Here is a 21,574-nt window from a genome sequence, read left to right as displayed (position 1 = left end):
CTTCAGCCCTAACTTCTTATTATCTGCGTCGCACCCATCAGATTGTAAGTTACTTTGAGCACCTCATGTACCATCCATTTACTTTCAATACTGCACAGAAAAGGAGTAAAGGAAAGTCAAGAGTTTAACTGGGAAAAATAAATCAAACAATTTACACTAGAAACCTAAAATAGAAAGAAAATACATCAAATCAATACATCAGTAAGTATGTAAGAAGCATAAATAAATAATCTGAATCAATGTTAAACTCATAAAGGACAAAGACTATCAAGGTAATAGCTTTGGACTCATTTCTCTATAAATACTAACCTTCACTACCAATTCTTCTCCAACTATTCGTTCTATTACGTTGATATCCACCTCCAAAGCCACATTCTGCCCCACAGCATTTGATCCAGTTTTCAGGGCTAGATGTAATTTATTTTTCTATCTTCTAGTTTGCACGTTTGGCAAACCCAGTAATCACTGTAAATGAAACAGCTCCAGTTTAATGTGTATGTTTGGTAAAAGCAATGCAGCATGTACCCTCTTGCCTCTCAGAGGTGGATGCCTGTGACATGGCCCCTCAAGGGAGAAGATTTTCTGTTCAATTCCTTGGTTAGCTACAACTACCTAAATATCAGACACATAAAAGCATACACAGTAAAGTGTATTCAAGGCTGAAATTAATATGTTTTTGGATGTTAAGGCAATCAAAAGACAAAGGGATTGAGTGGAAATGTTGATTTGATCAGACAGGGCCTACTCTTGCTCCTGGTTATAGTCATACTGCACGTAAACAGGCTCTTCCATCCAAGTCGTCCATGCCAACCAAGATGCCCCATCTAAGCTAGTCCCATTTTCCCGCGATTGCCCCATATCCCTCTAAACCATTCCTATCCATGTACTTGTCCAAGTGTCTTTTAAATGTCATTACAGCATCTGCCTCAACTCCCTCCCTTGTTTTTTAATGTTCTCATACTATGGATCAGAAGGTACAAGTGCACAAGAGTGATTCAACAATTTTTTTTTTAAACGAGCAGCACGGTGACGCAGCGGTAGAGTTGCTGCCTAATAGTGCTCGCAGCGCCAGAGACCCTGGTTTGATCCCGACTCTGGGCACTGTCTGTATGGAGTTTGTACATTCTCCCACGACAGCGTGGATTTTCTCCGAGATCATCGGTTTCCTCCCACACTCCAAAGACGTACAGGTTTGTAGGTTAGTTGGCTTGATTAAAGTGTAAATTGTCCCTAGTGTGTGTGTAAATTGTCCCTAGTGTTAATGTGCGAGGATCACTCATTGGTCAGCGCAAACTCGGTGGGCCAAAGGGCTTGTTTCCATGCTGTAACTCTAAACTAAATTAAAACAAAATACATTTGATAAAATCCCACATAGGAGATTAGTGGGCAAAATTAGGGCACATGGTATTGAGGGTAGAGTGCTGCCATGGATAGAAAATTGGTTGGCAGGCAGTGACTAGTGGGGTGCCGCAAGGCTCGGTGCTGGAACTGCAGCTATTTACAATATACATCAATGATTTAGATGAAGGGATTCAAAGTAACATTGTGAACTGTGAGGAGGATGCTATGAGAATGCAGGGTGACTTGGACAGGTTGGGGGGGGGGTGGGCAGATGCATGGCAGATGCAGTTTAATGTGGAGGTTACCAATTTAAATGAACAGAAACATTATGTTTGTGAGAACGTGTCACTTTTCTGCTTGATATTTAAACCATCTCCTGAAAAGCAAAGTAAAGACAAAGCTGTCCGCATACATCTAAAGTCACTTTAAATGTCATCTGAGTCACTCTCGAGCAGAGCATCCTCCTCATCAGACTTGTCACTGTCAGAGTGAGGTCCCGAGGCAGATGTTGCAGCTGGGTCTTCTCCCATGTCAGGCCTCCTTGCCCCCATCCCTCCTGCATGCCACAAGCTGCTAGCTGGCCGGGGATCAAAGTCCTTGATGTTACTGGCATGCAGCATGATGAGGATCTGGTCCGTCACCTGGTCATCCTGGAGGGAACTTCTGTTGGTGGTCTTCAGCTGCCTCAGCCGGCTGAAGCCTCGCTCAGCCTCAGCTGAACTTGCCGGTATGGTAAGGACGAGGTCAAGGAGAGTGCAGATGTTTGTAGCTCTTCTGGTGTGGGACTTCAGGAACACCATACTGTATCACATCAACCCTTTCAGCAACATGGCTGTTGCTTGGCACTACACACGAGCATTAGGGGGAGCTTCAACGCCCAAATTTTGGGGTGGGTTTCTGATGAAAAAGTGGGGGAGGACTGGTAAGCGAGAGACAGAGACACAGAGACAGAGAGAGGCAGAAAGAGCAGAGGCAGAGACAGTTATAGACAGAGAAGGAGACAGAGATAGAGAGAGACAGAGACAGATTGAAAGACAGGGACAGACACAGGTACATAGAAACATAGAAACATAGAAATTAGGTGCAGGAGTAGGCCATTCGGCCCCTCGAGCCTGCACCGCCATTCAATATGATCATGGCTGATCATCCAACTCAGTATCCCGTACCTGCCTTCTCTCCATACCCCCTGATCCCCTTAGCCACAAGGGCCACATCTAACTCCCTCTTAAATATAGCCAATGAACTGGCCTCAACTACCCTCTGTGGCAGAGAGTTCCAGAGATTCACCACTCTCTGTGTGAAAAAAGTTCTTCTCATCTCGGTTTTAAAGGATTTCCCCCTTATCCTTAAGCTGTGACCCCTTGTCCTGGATTTCCCTAACATCGGGAACAATCTTCCTGCATCTAGCCTGTCCAACCCCTTAAGAATTTTGTAAGTTTCTATAAGATCCCCTCTCAATCTCCTAAATTCTAGAGAGTATAAACCAAGTTTATCCAGTCTTTCTTCATAAGACAGTCCTGACATCCCAGGAATCAGTCTGGTGAACCGTCTCTGCACTCCCTCTATGGCAATAATGTCCTTCCGTACATGGATAGGACGGGTTTGGAGGGATATGGACGAAACGCGGGCAGGTGGCTTTGCAGTTTCTCTCCCCCTCCCGTGGGGTGAGGGATTTAAGGGCCTATCCCACTTTGGCGACATTTCGGCGACTGCCTGAAAAGAGGTTGTCGCGTCGTGGTCGGGTCGTGACGCATGTAGTGACATGCGGCGTCTTGTTGTCAACCCAGGATTTTGGAATGTTGAAAATTCAGGGGCGACATTTGGGTGTCTCATCATGTCATGCGCCCTCTCACACGCTGACGAATGCTGTCCTGCAGGTGACGCCCGGTTAGGGTTAGGGACCACAGATGGGCTGTAAAATATTCTTCCTTCAATGCATGGATTTTAAACATCTATATTACTAAAAGTAAGATCTTGACCACTTCCAGTTTCCTGTTTCATGATTTTTGAAAAAATGCTGCCACTTACGGCTGTGATTTTTTTGCCATCGTACTCAGAGTCTCCCTCCGCTGGTCAGGACAAGAGGATTTTTCCCAACGATTAAAAATCAAAGAGTTGTTAATGTTTAAAAAATGGTGACATTCCCTCTGCTGCCCCTGCTGATGGGAGGGACTATAAAACCCGGAAGTGTTGTGCCTCACTCAGTCTCTGCAAAATGGAGGACGTGAGAAGGTCATGTCTCTCTGAGCTGTGAATAACACTGGACACATGTCTACTCAACTGTGAGTGCCCTGAATGTGGTTTGAAAATGAAAATATGGTTGCTTTGAAATGCTGCACTGCAAAAAAGGTTGTTGTTGGTGGTGGTAACTGCTTTGAAAGGCTGCACAGCAGAAAAATGGCTGTTGTTTGTGGTGGTAACTGCTTTGAAAGGCTGCACTGCAAAAACAAAATGGCTGTTATTGGTGGTGGTAACTGCCTTGAAAGGCTGCACAGCAAAAAAAATGGCTGTTGTTGGTGGTGGAAACTGCTTTGAAAGACTACACTGCAAACAAAAATGGCTATGGTTGGTGGAAACTTGGCAACTTCCTGTTTGTACTGTATGTGATTTTAGATAAAACACCTTGGCCTGTGGAGTTGCTGCTTGTTTGTGAACCAGCGGCTCAGGCAGCGGATTGGCGCTCGACACCGCTGCAAATTGTTCTGTTGATGTTGTTCCTCTAAAGGGCCTGTCCCACTTTGCAAATTTTTCGGCGACTGCGGAGCGTCCGTCACTGATGCCCGCAAAACCGTCACTGACGCTCCGCAGTTGGCCTCAAAAAATCGCAAAGTGGGTCAGACCCTTTAAGGGAACAACAGCAACTGAACAATTTGCAGCGGTGTCGAACGCCAATCCGCTGCCTGAGCCGCTAGTTCACAAACAAGCAGCAACTCCACAGGGCAAGGCAGGGAACAAGGATAAGGCAGGAGCTCTCTGAGAAGCGCTGGCACAGTTTGCATCAGGCTGTCCGCTGTCCACTTCCGCCAAGCTTTCCTTCGCTTGCCAAGCCGGGCAAAATGACACGGCTTTTAGGTTGTACGGCGGGACTTTAGGTGGCCATTGGCAACCGGGTAACCATTAATTTCGAGTCCTGAGTTAGAGGTAAAGGACTGGGAAGAAACTGTGCTTGAAGCTAGAAGTCACCTACAGTATATCCAGGTTCAAGACACCTTATTTACATGAGTCTGATTTAATTTTGCTTAACTATCAGAGAAAGATGGGTCTCAGCAAGGTTCGACAAGTAATCCATCCACCTCCTTAAAGGGCTTAAGTCAAAGGTCCAGGGGAATGAACTCAGAATGCGGGGATGTGATGTTTTATTTAATTCTGGGTACAATTATACTAAACTGTGCCTCTGGTGTAACCTTTCCGTGATTAACGTGATCCTGTTTCTATGCATAAAGAAGGGCACTTTGGGTGCATTTTCACATCCTGCCATTACTTATTATGAATCAGCAGTTGGTTAAAGTTGTCAGTTGCTGGCCTAAGTTCACAGGATTTCAGAATTATCGGAAGAGAGATCTTGAAACTGCACCTTGAACAAACATTGACTGGACTGTTATAATCATTTTATTTTCAGAAGAAGCTCTAATTGGGTGGGATGTTATCCACTCTAAGAATCAAAGGAAACCACTTTTTACAATAACAGTATGCGGAAAGATTGTTATCGTCCCCAATTCATGCAACAATGGGTCCCTGGCTTTTGAAGGTCAACTGCTAGTCACATAAAGACAGTGATCTTAAAAAGCTTCATCCAAGCTTTTGCCTGATTATTCAGCTTTTAAGAAAGCACCACCGCAAAATATTGTTCTAGTCATTCATTAACATCTTGTGAGCATTTACAAAGTGGACAGTAGGTGGTTAAGGAAGTTTCAACCCCCTACTTTTACTTGTCGCTGAAGCTGAACACCAAACAATGCTCCCAGTCTTCATTCCAAGCTGAATTTGACCTCGACTGAAACCCCTGCTCCATGCCTATGTCGCCATAACACTTAATGCGTCTAAAACCTGACCGCTGTTCTCCCGACAAATAGCTCAATTTCACCCAGAACACTCTGATCCTTCATCTCCAACATGGCAAGTTCAAAATCCTTCATTTTATCTCAGATTTGCTCTATTCTCTTTCAGTTTGAGTTTAGTTTATGGTCACGTGGGCCGAGGTAGAATGAAAAGCTTTTTTTGCGTGCTAAGCAGTCAGCAGAAAGACAATACATGGTTACAATCGAGCGACCCACATGATAAAGGAAATAACATGAATAACATTTAGTGCAAGATAAGTCTGCTCAAAGATAATTTGTGAAGGAAGACTTTGATCTGTCGTTTTCACACCTTACCCTTCCATATTTCTAGTCTCCCCTGACTCAGTCTGAAGAAGGGTCTCGACCCGGAACGGTACCCATCTGTTCTCTCCAGAATTGCTGCTTGTCCCGCTGAGTTACTCCAGCATTCCGTGTAAATCTCCGATCAAAGATAGTCAGTCCGAGGGTCTCCGATGAAGACGCTGAGGTAGTAGCACAGGACTCCTCTCTAGTTGTTGGTAGGATGGTTCAGTTGCCTGAAATCTGGTTTCCTGTGCATCCTGTCCCTCTAGTGTCCCTCAGTTGCTCTCGGGGTGTTCAATTGCTTGGTTTCGCTTTCCAGAACACACTTGGTTTTTCATTGTCTTTACAAGGTGAGAAACTCTACCTTTTCTGATTTTTCAGTCAGACCTTTCAGTCATTCTACTGCCACTCAGTCTTCTCTCACAAGTGAGGGTCCTCGGGGCATCGGAGTTAATTAAAGGGATGCACCAACATAAGTTGTAGCAATAATTAATAACTCAGTAGCAGTGTCATTAACAAATATGCCATTTGAAACCTGTTGCAACTGTAAATTACAATAAAACTTTCAAAATGATTGATTTAAAATATAAAGATATTATTATCGTTACTGGTGCAAAGAAAGCAACAGAACTTGGAAACAAGGAACTGTAGATGCTGGTGAAGAAAAGAAAGATACTTGAGTGTCTTGAGTAACTTAGCAGATCAGGCAGGCAGCATCTCTGGAGAACATGGATTCGTGACGTTTAGGGTAGGGACCTTTCTTCAGACTTATTGCATCACCTCATTTCAACAGAATTTACTGCATTACTTTTTATATATTAACATGTAGTTGTTATAATTCTGTAACACAAGTCTTATCTCATAATTCTATTTGCACAAGAACACCACCTCTAAAAAACAAATGTACCAACTTCATTCATAAAGCAAATTCTCAACATCTGGTAAAATCTGTGGGAAATGTCAATATACTGTTATATATGACTGACTCAGTTATATAAACCTGTTATATATGATCCTCTCTCTCTATCCCTCCCCCACCCAAGTGCTAGCTTCGCATTTTCACCGTGCAAACAGCTTACCATGGCCGGTTTCCTTTATCATCGTTACTTTTTTGCATATCTTTCATTCATTGTTCTTTATCTCTCCACATCACCATCTGCATCTTTCATTTCCCTTATCCATAATCAGTCTGAAGAATGGTCTTGACCCAAAACGTCACCCATTCCTTCTCTCCAGAGATGCTGCCTGTCCAGCTGAGTTACTCCAGCTTCTTGTGTCTATCTTCAGCTATACATTAACTAGGTAGGATGTATTCTGGCTGTTCAACAGACTCATTGTCACTTTTCCCTGCACTGCCTGGGAAACAGAGACTTCTACACCCGATATAATGATATCCTACACTCAATAGTCCTTTCCAGCTTATGAACGTTCAATAGATTTTTCGACGTCCACAACAGCTGTAGGGCTCCACCCTTTCTTGGTTGGCAATTGTCAATCCTGTTTTGTTCTGGCCCTCATTTTGCAGCCTCATTTGTGACTTTAAACCACATTTAACACTCAGTCTTTTTGCCTGTCGCCCATCCTATTCCAAGTAATAAACAATTCAACAAAAGTTAAATATCGCTGATTATTTAGCTCATGGATTCATAGAGTTAGACTTCATGGAAAGAGGCCTTTTGTTTAAACTTATCCGTTGATCAATGTGCCTACCTGTATTTGGCTCATATCCTTCTAAACCTTTCCTCTCAATGAACCTGTCTCAATGCCTTCTAAAAGTTGAAACTGTACCAGCCTCAAGCACTTCCTCTGGCAGGTCATTCCATATTTCCACCACCCTCTGTAAAAAAACTTCCCATTGGGTTCCCTTTAAATCTTCCCTTAGAAGCCCAGTGAATAAACAATATACACACAGTAGCAACAAAATACAACAATAAGTATAACAATGCATGCACACCAGCAGATTGGTGCAACTTAAACCTAGATTCTCTAGTTTTACTCCCCTACCCTAGAAAAAAGACTGAGACCGTCCATCTTATCTTTGCCCCTCTTGATTTTATAAACCTTTATAAAGGTCACCCCTCAGCTTCCTTCACTCCATGGAAAACAGTCCCAGACTCTTCTTATAACAATCTTCCCAAGCCCAAAAAAATATTTCTGAACCTTTTTCTGTGACCTCTGTTGGTTAAGCAAATCCTTCCAATAATATGGTGACCAGAACTACCATACAATATTTAGGTGTGGTCTCATCAATGTTATATTCAACTGTAACATGACATCCCAACCCTTGCACTTAATAACCCATCTGGTGTAGACAAGCATGCTATACACCTCCATCACCACCCAGTTCACCTGTGTCATTATTTTTGGGTACTAAGTATTGGTTTCCCTCAGTCTCTCTGTTCTATAATACTCCTCTAGGCCACATCAAGACATGCCCTGGTTTAGCTTCCCAAAACACATCACCTCAGATTCATATTCATCTTCAAATTTGTTTATTGCCATGTACACCAGGGTGTAATGAAAGTCCTTTTTTTGTGTGAAGCTCAGAGACTAACCAATATACATAGTCACAATCAGTTCCTGCTCTTTATGTTTTAGCAACATTTCTTGGTGGGTTTGGAGTTGGAATGTTCATTTCTCTCACTATTTTCATGCGCCAACTGTAAGTGTCGCAAGTCTACAATCCAGATTATAATGAACAAAATAATGAAACCAATGCAATTAGTCATCTGTCCTAATGACCGCCCAATGCCTGAAATGCCATAACCACCATTTCTCTAAATAGAAACTGACTTACATGTAATGTGTTCCCATAATTTACTGTAATTTCTTAACCGCAACCTTGGAAACGTCCATCGGTTTGCTTCTCATTCAAATGTCTTCAACTTCTTTAATTTCATACTCTGCTGAATATCTACACCTGCAACAGAATATTGCAATTTGTTAGTATCTATAAAGTTCCATATATGATATATGGAATTGCTGATGTATGTCAATGTCTATTTCTTTGACATTCCAATTCAAAATGACGATTTTCTTCATGATCACCATTGAAGGAATGTATAAGAGGCACTGCCCTAAAAATGCAGCCAGCACCATCGGAGAACCACACCACCCTGGCCAAGCTCTCTTTCCACTCTTCACTCCTGCCATCAGGAACACGACACATGAGCCCGAAAACTGTTAACATCCAGGTTCAGGAGCTTCTTCTTCCCAACAACTATCAGGCTATTGAACACTAAGAACCCCAACTCCAAACTACAAACTACCTTCATTGCACCAGCGGCTTGTGGGGAGGGGGGGGGGGGGGGGGGGGGGGGGGGGGGGGCATTGTGTTTGCCTTTGCACTATATTGTTGGCTTGTTTTTATATATTGCATTTATTTTTGCTGTTTATAATGGTGTCCACTCAGTACTATGTCAACATATCAGTTGTGCTGCTGCCAGTAAAAATGTCATTGTTCCATTTTGGGACAAATGACAATAATACACTCTTGATCCCTTCAAGTTCCAATCCTTCAACTTTTCTACTCTATCCATTATTTTACAATAGACAATAGACTATAGACTATAGGTGCAGGAGTAGGCCATTCGGCCCTTCGAGCCGGCATCGCCACTCACTGTGATTGTGTCTAATCATACACAATCATTACCCCGTTCCTGCCTTCTCCCCATATCCCTTGGCTACGCTTTCTTTAAGAGCTCTATCTAACTCTCTCTTGAAGGAATCCAGAGAATTGGCCTCCACTGCCTTCTGAGGCAGAGAATTCTACAGATTCACAACTCTCCGGGTGAAAAGGTTTTACCTCATCTCCGCTCGAAATGATGTACCCCTTATTCTTAAACTGTGGCCCCTGGTTCTGAACTCTCCTCTCTTCCTTCTAAATTACAGTGTATACAAGTCCAGTCGCTCCATTCTTTCAACCTATTACAGTCCCGCCATCCCGGGAATTAACCTCGTGAACCTAAGCTGCGCTCCCTCAATAGCAAGAATGTCCTTCCTCAAATTTGGAGACCAAAACTGCACACAATACTCCAGGTGTGGTCTCACTAGGGCCCTGTACAACTGCAGAAGGACCTATTTGCTCCTATACTCAACTTCTCTTGTTATGAAGGTCAACTACCTCGGCATTCCTTGACTCACTCTTAATTTAAGTAAGATTTGGTCTCTCCATGGTATCAGAGAAAACTGGGTTCAATCAGGACTGGTGTTGGTTAAGGAATCTGTCCAGATGAAGCAATGGAGGGATTTAGATGATTAATGGCAAGTATCAACGCCTATTATATTGTAAAGTCATGGAATATGACGGTCTTGAGATAGAATGGCATGGAGGAGATATCCAAAGGATTATTTGCAGACTCAAGAGGCCAATGATAACAGAATAATGGAACCAAGCAATAGCATTGCAACCAAGTAGAAATCAAAAGAGCCATTGGAGGGCAATAGGCTGGTCACAAGAAGGTCAGGAAGAAAGATGATCAGATACTTCTGCAGACACAAGAAAATGTGAGTCACAGACAGCCATGGAGACCAAGTCATTGTGCATTTTTAAGGCGCAGATTGACAGATTCATGATTAGTAATGGTATCGGGGATTATGGGGAGAAGGCACAGTTTAAGAAGGGAGACTGGATAGACTCGGCTTGTACTCGCTAGAATTTAGAAGATTGAAGGGGGATCTTATAGAAACTTACAAAATTCTTAAGGGGTTGGACAGGCTAGATGCAGGAAGATTGTTCCCGATGTTGGGGAAGTCCTGGACAAGGGGTCACAGTTTAAGGATAAAGGGGAAATCCTTTAGGACCGAGATGAGAAAAACTTTTTTCACACAGACAGTGGTGGATCTCTGGAACTCTCTGCCACAGAAGGTAGTTGAGGCCAGTTCATTGGTTATATTTAAGAGGGAGTTAGATGTGGCCCTTCTGGCTAAAGGGATAAGGCGGTATGGAGAGAGGGCAGGTACAGGATACTAAGTTGGATGATCAGCCATGATCTTATTGAATGGCGGTGCAGTCTCGAAGGGCCGAATGGCCTACTCCTGCACCTATTTTCTATGTTTCTAAGGCAGGAGAACTGGGTTGAGAGGGAAAGATAGATCCGTCATGATTGAATGGCAGAGTAGACTTGATGGACCAAATGGCCTAATTCTGCTCCTATAACTTATGAACTTATGAAAATGACAAAACACAAAGTGCTGGATGAACTCAGGCAGGCATTCCGTCCGACAGATGCAGCCTGACCACCTGAGTTCCTCCGGCACTTTGTATTTTGCTCAGTTATTTCTGCCTTCGACATGTTCTTTCAGTGCTGCGGTTAAAAAGAGAAAACGGGTCAGACAGGAAATTGGTGGAAAGACAGATGTGACAATATTCAATTCAAAGGATTAAAGAGGAGCTGAAATTCAAATACGGGGCATTAGTTTGCAAGATGAGTTAATCGAAGGTCTTCCTTTGAGGAAGAATTGATAACCCTATTTACATAGATGAACTTAGTCAGTTGATGCATTATTTTATTTCCAGCTTGGAAAGCAAAATCATAAATAGATTGATTTAGATAGCCAGTCACAAATGCAACTGTGAATCCATAATCCTATCTTTTGCTGGAAATACACTCACAGCAGTCCAGCTCCAATCCTCCTGACCTCATTCCTTCATTTTGATTTCAGCACCCTTCTGTCAAAATGATTTGAAACAAAAGTTTTACATGTCCTCATTATTTACAGATGCATTGGCGACCACACAAAATAATCGAAAGTCAGCATTTTTTTGACAAATAATGTAAAAAATTAACAAGATAAATTCTCTCTTCAATGCTGCTTTTAGAAGGCCTTCCCAAAAAAAACATGAATAAAAATAACAATGAAAATGGGATACCATCTAATCCTTCGAAAAAATTGGTTCCCTGACTATTGACATTGGCAAATTAAATTAAAAAAAAACATATTTGTTTAATTAACTGCTGCCAGGAGGATCATAAGATAAATTTAGGTTCCATCTGAAGAAGGGTCTCGACATGAAACGCCACCCTTTCTCCCTCTCCAGAGATGCTGCTTGTCCCGCTAAGTTACCCCAGCTTTTTGTGCCTACTAGACCTGGACTTCAATGTTATATCTGCACTAAATGTCCTTTATCCTTTATCTTTGCACAGAGGATGGCTCAATTATAGTCATGTACGGTCTTTCTCTTGACTATATAGCAAACAAAAGCTGTTCACTGTATCTCGGTGCAAGTGACTTGTAAATTAAATTAACTACGGTGGATATTATCAATCATAGAAATTCTCATATGGTTCCTGTTAGATAAAGATTAATTCCGAACATGTATAGGCAGCTCCTGAAATACAAGTGTGTGATTTTCACCTAATTATAACAAGGTATCCTTTCTCAGACAAATCTGTTACAAACTAATTAAGTAAGAGTTTAAACATCCTTTGGCTTAGTTTTGAAATCAAATCAGACACGAGTCATCCTTTATTCTAGCGTTCCTGCCATGTCACTGTATAGCTAATATAGCTGACTCATCATGCCTCATCATGCCTTGCCCTGAGGAACAGAAATTTGAAAAATAGCAATGCAAGGTGCGGTGTAAAACAAGAGACACTCTCAATGATAACATTGAAACAACTATTCAATGATTGAATCATTCCAATCATTGGGATATTAGACTGGAACATCACAAACAACTTGATCAGAAATTAGTGAAGCTTAGAATTTACTGATGCTAATTTAGTAGAGTCATACAGCTTTCAAAATAGAGAGAGTACAGAGGAGATTTACTAGAATGTTGCCTGGGTTTCAACAACTAAGTTACAGAGATAGGTTGAATAAGTTAGGTCTTTATTCTCTGGAGCGCAGAAGGTTAAGGGGGGACCTGATAGAGGTCTTTAAAATGATGAGAGGGATAGACAGACTTGATGTGGACAAGCTTTTCCCTTTGAGAATAGGGAAGATTCAAACAAGAGGACATGACTTCAGAATTAAGGGACAGAAGTTTAGGGGTAATATGAGGGGGAACTTCTTTACGCAGAGAGTGGTGGCGGTGTGGAATGAGCTCCCAGTGGAAGTGGTGGAGGCAGGTTCATTGGTATCATTTAAAAATAAATTGGATAGGCATATGGATGAGAAGGGAATGGAGGGTTATGGTACGAGTGCAGGCAGGTGGGACTAAGGGGAAAAAAATTTGTTCGGCATGGACTTGTAGGGCCGAGATGGCCTGTTTCCGTGCTGTAATTGTTATATGGTTATATATGTTTATACAGTGTGGAAACAGGGCCTTCAGCCCAACTTGCCCACACCGACAAATGTGTCCCATCTACACTTGTTCCACTTGCCTGCGTTTGGCCCATATCCCTCTAAACCTGTCCTATCCATGTGCCTGCTTAATTGGTTCTTAAACGTATTAAAATATTCAAGATTTGAACATTTTGCACAAACAAAAATCACGTTAACATGGATAAACCATTTTTGTGCACATTTTTACAGGTAGTTCCCGTCAATTGTTAATATATTATGGACGTTTTGATGCCAGATTTCTTCTGACTTTCTGGCGTACATATGCCCAAATGGCTTAAACTATAGTGCATTACCCAAAATTACCTTTGGTGAGATTTTCAATCACATTGACCTACATCAGGCAGGACCTACACAGTGAATGGTAGGGCTCTGGGGAGTGTTGTAGAGCAGAGGGATCTAGGAGTGCAGGTGCATAGTTCCCTGAAGGTGGAGTCACAGGCAGATCTGGTGGTCAAAAAGGTTTTCATCAAGCAGAGTATTTAGAAGTTGGGAGGTCATGTTGCAGTTGTAGAAGACGTTGGTAAGGCCACATTTAGAATATTGTGTTCTGTGCACCGTGTTATAGGAAACATATTGTCAAGCTGGAAGGGTACATAGAAGATTTACGAGGATGTTGCCAGGACTAGAGGGTCTGAACTATAGGCAGAGGTTGAGTAGGCTGGGACTCTATTTCTTGGAGTGCAAGAGGATGAGTGGTGAAATTATAGAGGTGTATAATATCATTAGTTTGTTGAGTCAGGGACTATCCAAACATTTAAGAAACAGTTAGACACGTACTAGTGGGACTAGTGTAGTGTAGCTGGGACATATTAGGCTGGTGTGGGCAGGTTGGGCCGAAGGGACTGCTGTCACAGTATCACTCTATGACTCCATCACAATTGTCTGTTCTCTCACGTGAAATAAAATAACTTTAAATAACTGCGCAGGCTCAAACTGAGTGTTAGGCACATCTCTCCTGCAGCTGTACAACTTTCTGCCTCACCAAACTCAAGTACATTGACCTAAACAGGTAATTTCAGCAAATTCCCACTGTGGCGACGGGGACGATGCTGGGTTTGGGAGCGGCCACACAGACACTCGGAGTCGGGTGAACTCACATGATATGTTTTATTTACAGAGCCAAGAATGTTTAGGATCGCATGTAATTTTTTGATTTTGATTTATTCACAAGCAACAGCAATACAATACAATACAATACAATACAATACAATCAGTTTTATTCGTCACATTGCACATAAAGTGCAAGTGAAATGAATTTGCCAGCAGCGGTACAATGATAAAAAACACACAAAAACACACAAAAAATTTAACACAAACATCCACCACAGCATTCATCACTATGGTGGAAGGCACAAAATTTGGCCAGTCCTCCTCCATTTTCCCCCGGTGAACCAAAACAGTTTTCCCTTACCCCCCCCCCCCCCCCCCCCCCCCCCCCCCCCCCCACTAGCCCCCACACAAGACACACAAAAGAAACATTAAAAACATACTTTAAAACATACTAAAAAAATAAAAAAAAGTTGAAAAGACTAACACGCTGCTGACAGGGCTGCTGGCTTGCAGCTCCCCCACCAACCGAGTGTAGGCGCTGTCACTCATTATCAAGGGGCATGCGAGGTGCCGCTGGCGATCTCTGGCTTGTCCCGGCAGCTCAGCCCTGGTCTCGAAAGAGGTGGCATAGCGATCTCTGGCTTCTCAATGCAGTTCACCCTTGCCTGAAGAAGAGGCACTGACAGCCTCAGACATATCCTGGCAGCTCTGCTTTGGGGTTGAAGAGGCAGCGCTGGTGGTCTCTGGTGCCTCTGTGGTTCATCTGCAGTTGTATAGGCCCCTAGTGAGACCACACCTGGAGTATTGTGTGCAGTTTTGGTCCCATAATTTGAGGAAGGACATTCTTGCTATTGAGGGAGTGCAGCGTAGGTTAATTCCCGGGATGGCGGGACTGTCATATGCTGAAAAGAATGGTGCGGATGGGCTTATACACTCTGGAGTTCAGAAGGATGAGAGGGTGTCTCATTGAAACATATAAGATTATTAATGTTTTGGACATGCTAGAGGCAGGAAACATGTTCCCAATGTTGGGGTAGTCCAGAACCAGGGGCCACAGTTTAAGAATAAGGGGTAAGCCATTTAGAACGGAGATGAGGAAACACTTTTTCTCACAGAGAGTTGTGAGTGTGGAATTCTCTGCCGCAGAGGGCAGTGGAGGCTGGTTCTCTGGATACTTTCAAGAGAAAGCTATATGGGGCTGTTAAAGATAGCGGAGTCAGGTGATATGCGGAGAAGGCAGAAACGGGGTAATAATAATAATAATAATAATAATAATAATAATACATTTTATTTTCGGGCGCCTTTCAAATCTCAAGGACACCTTACAAAGATTAACAGAGAAGAAAAAAACATAGAGTCGGAGAAAAATAAATAATAAGGACATCATCACCACACAAATTAAAGATAGAAATCGCTCCAAAAACACAAAATTAAAAAATCAAAAAACACAGTGAGAAGAGAGAGCAGCGGCAGCTAAAGCGCGCCAGCGTCCACTCTCCCTTCCGACAGCCATCTTGGACACAGACTAACATAGTAACTTACACACAGAAAAATCATCCCCCCACAGTGGATACCACTGTGGGGAAGGCACAAAGTCCAGTCCCCATCCCCAGTTCTCCCAAAAGTCAGGCCTATTGAGGCCACCGCTATTGCCTCTATGGAGGCCCGATGTTCCTGGCCGTTCTGGCCGGGTGGTGTTGCCCCGGCGTCGGGAGAGTCCTCACAGCGGCTGGGCCACCTGGAACGGCCGCTTCCAGACAGGGGACCGCGGCTTCCGAAGCCAACAAGGACGCACCGGTTTGGAGCTCCCAGGCTCCCGATGTTAAAGTCGGCACCGCCCGCTCTGCTCCGCATACCCGCAGGTGTTGATCTCGGCGGTCACATCTCACCGGAGCTCCAGCGTGTCGATCCAGCGCAGCGACCCAGGCAAGGCATCGCCCGCTCCGCGATAGCGCTCCAGCGCTGTGCCGCCACCGAAGCCGAGGTGCTGGGCGGTCCCCGCCAGGAAACGGCGCTCCACGCCCGCTGGTAGGCCACGAGGACAGGTCGACGGGCAGCCCGGAGAAAAAGCTGCCTCACCGACCAGGTAGGGACCTAGAAGTATGATTACCTCCTTCCCACCACATTCAGAAGTTTATATCTCCAACAAACGAAGAACAAGACTTACAAAAGAAAAAATGAATTAAACGGACGGCTGCTGGTTAGCAGCCGTTCCCCAAGACGGCTCCTCCTCCTCAATTACTAATTGGGGATGATCAGCTATGATCACATTGAATGGCGGTGCTGGCTCGAAGGGCCGAATGGCCTACTCCTGCACCTATCGTCTATTGTGTGTTGGAACAGTCCCTCGTTGTTCGTGGGTAGAAACAGGCACATCATCTTAGGCTTGCCCCAGCCACTTAGTCTTAACCACTGTGGGGGTGCTGACTGACGAGGGCTTCTTCCAGGCAGCCCTGTCTTGACCACATGGCAGTGCTGGTGTTCTCGTGTTTATACCAGGGGCTCAGTCTTCCTCGATCCACAACAGGGGAACACAGCAAGCAGGGAGATCCCCCACTTTCTCTCCCTTCATCTTTCGCTCCTCTCCCCTCTCCACATTTTCTTTCTTTTTCTCACCCTCTCCCCTCTCTGTCGCACCCTCTCCCCTCTCCCCCTGATGAAAGAGATTACACTCATGGTGGGAAGTTATCAAGATGATTGATAAAAATTGCATTTCCTATAAACAATAGTTTATTTACATGCTCTCAGGATCAACGGTTTGTGAGGAAACCATCTGAGAAACCGACTTCTTTTCATGGACCAGACGAATGAGGGATTTCTGATCTGTGCAGATAGTGAAATGTTATTCATACCTGTATTTATGAAGCTGTTTCAGACATGATGGCTGAATAGTTTTTGTCCATCTGAGAGTACCTTATCATTGCAACTGGCAGTATTCTGGTCATAAACCCATTCTGCTTTTCTGAACCACCTTCCATTGGATGGGCAACACAGCGCTGGTATAACACAGTGACAATTCACAAGATTGACTCTCTCTCTCACTCTCTCTCTGAATAGTGGACCAGCACATCAGTTAACTGCAGCAATTCTTTAGAAGGCACAATAGCATTTACTTAAGTTTCAATTCAACTCTACTTCACATGCTTTCACCACAATTAATGTAATGGGGATAAGAGTGTTGCTAGACTTGACAATTTACTAGAATAGTTCAATACCAGAAATGTCCACGCTCAAGTATATTAGTTGGACAAGAGCGTTGGTAATGGCTTTTACCTTCTGTTGAACTGGGTGCAGTCCTTTAGTATTCATGCAGTGTTCCGGGTACTGTACATCACTTGTCAAGAATGTGCACTTATGTCTCCTTAACGGTACACCTGCCGAGTCCAGCGCACTCAGTACTTCCAGATTCCGCAGGTGTTCATCCCTCAGGCTTCGGTAACCAGGATATCTTCCAAGTGTACAAATGGCCTGGGAAAGCCCAGCAGGAATCCGTTTACATTCTCTGGAAGATGGCTGATATGGATGAAAGTCCAGCCATAGAGACATTACACATTTCTAACTGCTGCATTAACTCATTTGATCTCACCCGACCAGAAGTACAGGCATCCTCCGCTTTACGAGCATTCGGGTTGAGGAAATTCACAAATCACTACCCAAAATCTTGAGATATGGAATAAAGTTTGCTCTCATAGAATTTATGCGAAACAAATAACTAGAGAAACACAAAATGTTCTTTTTATTTTCAACTTGCATTTCTTGGCTCGTGCGTAGATGACATAGTTTCATTTTGCGGAAAGTCGTGACACGGGCTCTTTTCTAGGAACACAACTCTCCCTCTCCCCCAGAAATTGCAGAGTCATGGAAACAGTCCAGCCCTTCACACAAAGCATGGGGCGGCACAGTGGCGCAGCAGTAGCGTTGCTACCTTACAGTGCCAAAGAGTCGGTTTCGATCCTGACTATGGATGCTGTCAGTTCAGTTTGTACATTCTCCCCGTAAACCTTGTGGGTTTTCTCCAGGTTCTCCAGATTTCTCCCATATTCCAAAGACGTACAGGTTTGTAGGTTAATTGGCTTCGGTAAAAATTGTACATTGTCCCTAGTGTGTAGGATAAGCATTTGTGTATGGGGATCACTGGTCGGCACGGACTCGGTGGGCCGAAATACCTGTTTCCATGGTGTATCTCTGAAACTAAAAACTAAAACAGCCTCAACCTTGCCTCTCCCTCCCTCACCATTAACTCCAATTACAGTCTTGGAAAGCAGCCAACACTATCGAGAACTGCTCACACCCTTGTCATCCTCTTCTCTCTCCTCTCTGGTGGGGCTGAAGGTACAAAACCTTCCCGTAACCTTGTAACCACCAGTTTCAAGAACAGTTTCTTCTCTGCTGTTACCCGACTCTTGAACAGACATCTCATATGCCAAAGATGTAAATTGAAATGTAATGTTGACCTTCATCTAGAGGTGCTGAAATGCAAAGGGGAGAGGAATGTACCAGATACCCCTTTTGGAGATGTGTTGCAAGTCAAATATACCTGGCTGTAAAGGGTTAAATGTAAAAGTCTATTTGCAAAAAACAAATTAATACTCTCTTGGCTCTCAATGATTAAGAGGCAATCTAATTCAAGTGTTTAGAAAAGAGGAGATAATGACCAACCATTTCCTCAGATAAGAAAGCACCTGAATAATAATAATACACAGGTTACACAAAAAAGCTGGAGAAACTCAGCGGGTGCAGCAGCATCTATGGAGCGAAGGAAATAGGCAACGTTTCGGGCCGAAACCCTTCTTCAGACTGATCGGGGGCGGGGGTGGGTGGGGACAAGAAAGGGAAAAGGAGGAGTAGCCAGAAGGCTGGGTGATGGGAGGAGACAGCAGGGGGGCTGAGGAAGGGGAGGAGACAGCAAGGACTAACAAAATTGGGAGAATTCGATGTTCATGCCCCCGGGGTGCAGACTCCCCAAACAGAATATGAGGTGCTGTTCCTCCAATTTCCGGTGCTGCTCGCTGTGGCCATGGAGGAGACCCAGGACAGAGAGGTCGGAGGCGGAGTGGGAGGGGGAGTTGAAGTGCTGAGCCACCGGGAGGTCAGCTTGTTATTGCGGACCGAGCGGAGCTGTTCGGCGAAACGATCGCCCAACCTCCGCTTGGTCTCACCGATATAGATCTGCTGACATCTAGAGCAGCGGACGCAATAGATGAGGTTGGAAGAGATGCAGGTAAACCTCTGTCGCACCTGGAACGATTGCTTGGGTCCTTGAACGGAGTCGAGGGGGGAGGTAAAGGGACAAGTGTTGCATCTCTTGCGGTTGCAAGGGAAAGTGCCCGGGGAGGGGGTGGACCGAGAGGGAAGGGAAGAATTGACAAGGGAGTTATGGAGGGAGCGGTCTTTGCGGAAGGCAGATATGGGGGGAGATGGGAAGATGTGGCGAGTAGTGGGGTCACGTTGGAGGTGGCGAAACTGACGGAGGATTACTTTTTGTATGTGACGGCTGGTGGGGTGAAAGGTGAGGACTAGGGGGACTCGGCCCTTGTTGCGAGTGCGGGATGGGGAGAGAGAGCAGTGTTGCGGGTATGGAAGAGACCCTATCCTTACAGGGGAGAGGACATAGGCCTTGATCATAGTAAGAAGAGTGGGAATAATTGTGCTTCTTTAAACTCAACATCAAACGTTACATCTAAGATAGCTGAAAAATTCCAAATGAGATTGATAGATTTTTGATGGGAAATTGTCTGGAGAATTAAGGCACCAAAGCAAGAAAATGAGGTTAAAATATATGTTTGTTATAGAGTCATAGTCACAAAGCATGAAAACCAGATCTTCAGCTCAACTTGCCCATGCCGACCAACATGCCCCATCCACACTAGTCCCACCTGCCTGCATTTAGCCCATATTCCTCAAAACCTATCCTATCCATGTACCTGTCTAAATGTTTATGGTTGTTTGTTGTACTGTTCTATGTTCTATATCCAACTGATTGGGTAATAGGTTTTAGTTTAATTTTTTTAGAGATACAGTGCAGAAACTGGCCCTTCGGCCCACCGCATCCACACCAACCAGCAATCTCCGCACACTAACACTACCCTACACACACTAGGGACAATATTATATTTACACTAAGCCAATTAACCTACAAACCTGTACGTCTTTGGGAGGAAACCAAAAATCTCAATGAAAACCCACGCTGGTCACGGAGAGAACATACAAACTCCGTGTACACCCGTAGTCAGGATCGAAGCTGGGTCTCCAGCGCTGTAAGGCAGTAGCTCTACTGCTATGCCACAGTGCCCCTTGACTGGCATTGAATAGCCAACCTCCTACTTAATTGATCTGTCTTGTATTCCTACGTTCCCATATTTAACAGCTGCATGTCTGAACCAAAATAACAAATGAGCATCTTCAGGACTGTCACGTTTGCCCTGCAAAGAGCATACCCTGTAAATCCTGCTAATAAATCTTCATGTTCTGTTCATCAGTACTGGAAAATAAACTGGAAGTGGTTGAATTAACTTTGTCGGAAAAGTAGTTGATCAGAGTCACACGTATACAGCTTTAGATACACCTTGATTCAAGGAATATTCCTCCACATGAGAAAAGAAACAGAAGTACCTTTTTTTTGTTCTAAGCTCAACATTCCAAGCCTATGATTGGTAGCAATTAATCATTCATTTACAGATTTAATCAGCTTGAAATGTACAAATTTTGCCTAACACACTTTTGCTCTCCTCAGGAGGTCAAGCGTTTATTCGCTCAAAGAGGATTGTTGTGGAATAAGAAAACAAGGTAGAACTTGGTATTATTTAGCCTTAACACCAGGGCAGTAATGGTGTATTTGGCAGCATGATATTTCAAATCCAATGTGCTATTATGTTGTTCTATTCACCACCTCATTCAGGTAAAGACACAAAGTACTGGAGTAACTCAACTTTTAAGAAAGAACTGCAGATGCTAGAAAAATCAAAAGTAAGACAAAAAATGCTGGAGAAACTCAGCGGGCGAGGCAGCATCTATTAGCAATGATACAAAATTTTGAGATTTTAAAAATCAAGTCTGTAATTTATCCCATCAGATAAAGCACAAAACGAAGTTTAATTTGACACCTAATTCACTTTCATATCTTCAGTATTAAAGAAGTTATGGCCATTTTCATACTCGGAAATTAGCATCTTTTTCCCTATTGCTTTTTCATTGACTTAACACAAAAGCTGTGATCGAGAACAGTCAAAAGCCCATAACTTTCATAAAATTTAAGAGCTGAAAGAAATTGGCAGTTATTATAGATTGAAGCATTCTGAAACAAATATGAAACAATCTTACTTAGATGACTTGAAATTAAAGCATATAATTAGTTATAACCTAATTGTAGCTAATTACAAAATTCAATTACTCGATCTCAACATCTATCCATTTCTTAAGAATAGATTAACATTTTTAAATAGCCAAATAAGTGTCCAAATAACATTCACACAATAATTCACAATATAACATAATTTTTAAATCTCATTGTCATGGGTTTATAGGCCAAATGG

The 21,574-nt window shown here is 43.5% G+C and overlaps 1 protein-coding gene across 5 annotated transcripts in view; it reads right to left on the bottom strand.

Moving 5' to 3' along the window:
• lypd6b (LY6/PLAUR domain containing 6B) overlaps nt 1-21,574 on the bottom strand; it is a 141,278-nt gene that overhangs the window by 59,157 nt on the left and 60,547 nt on the right. For 3 of the 5 annotated variants that reach the window (XM_055638696.1, XM_055638695.1, XM_055638694.1), the window contains 2 exons: nt 8,500-8,622; nt 310-465 (listed from right to left, as the gene is read on the bottom strand). The exons of 1 other annotated variant lie outside the window; for it this stretch is intronic. The gene's annotated coding sequence lies outside the window, so the exon portion shown is untranslated. The remainder of the gene's footprint in view (nt 1-309; nt 466-8,499; nt 8,623-21,574) is intronic. One more of the 5 variants, XM_055638697.1, reaches the window with a different exon arrangement.

This window comes from Leucoraja erinacea, chromosome 7 (genome assembly GCF_028641065.1).
Source record: "Leucoraja erinacea ecotype New England chromosome 7, Leri_hhj_1, whole genome shotgun sequence".
NCBI lineage: Eukaryota > Metazoa > Chordata > Chondrichthyes > Rajiformes > Rajidae > Leucoraja > Leucoraja erinaceus.
This window is presented reverse-complemented; position numbering and strand designations above follow the sequence as displayed.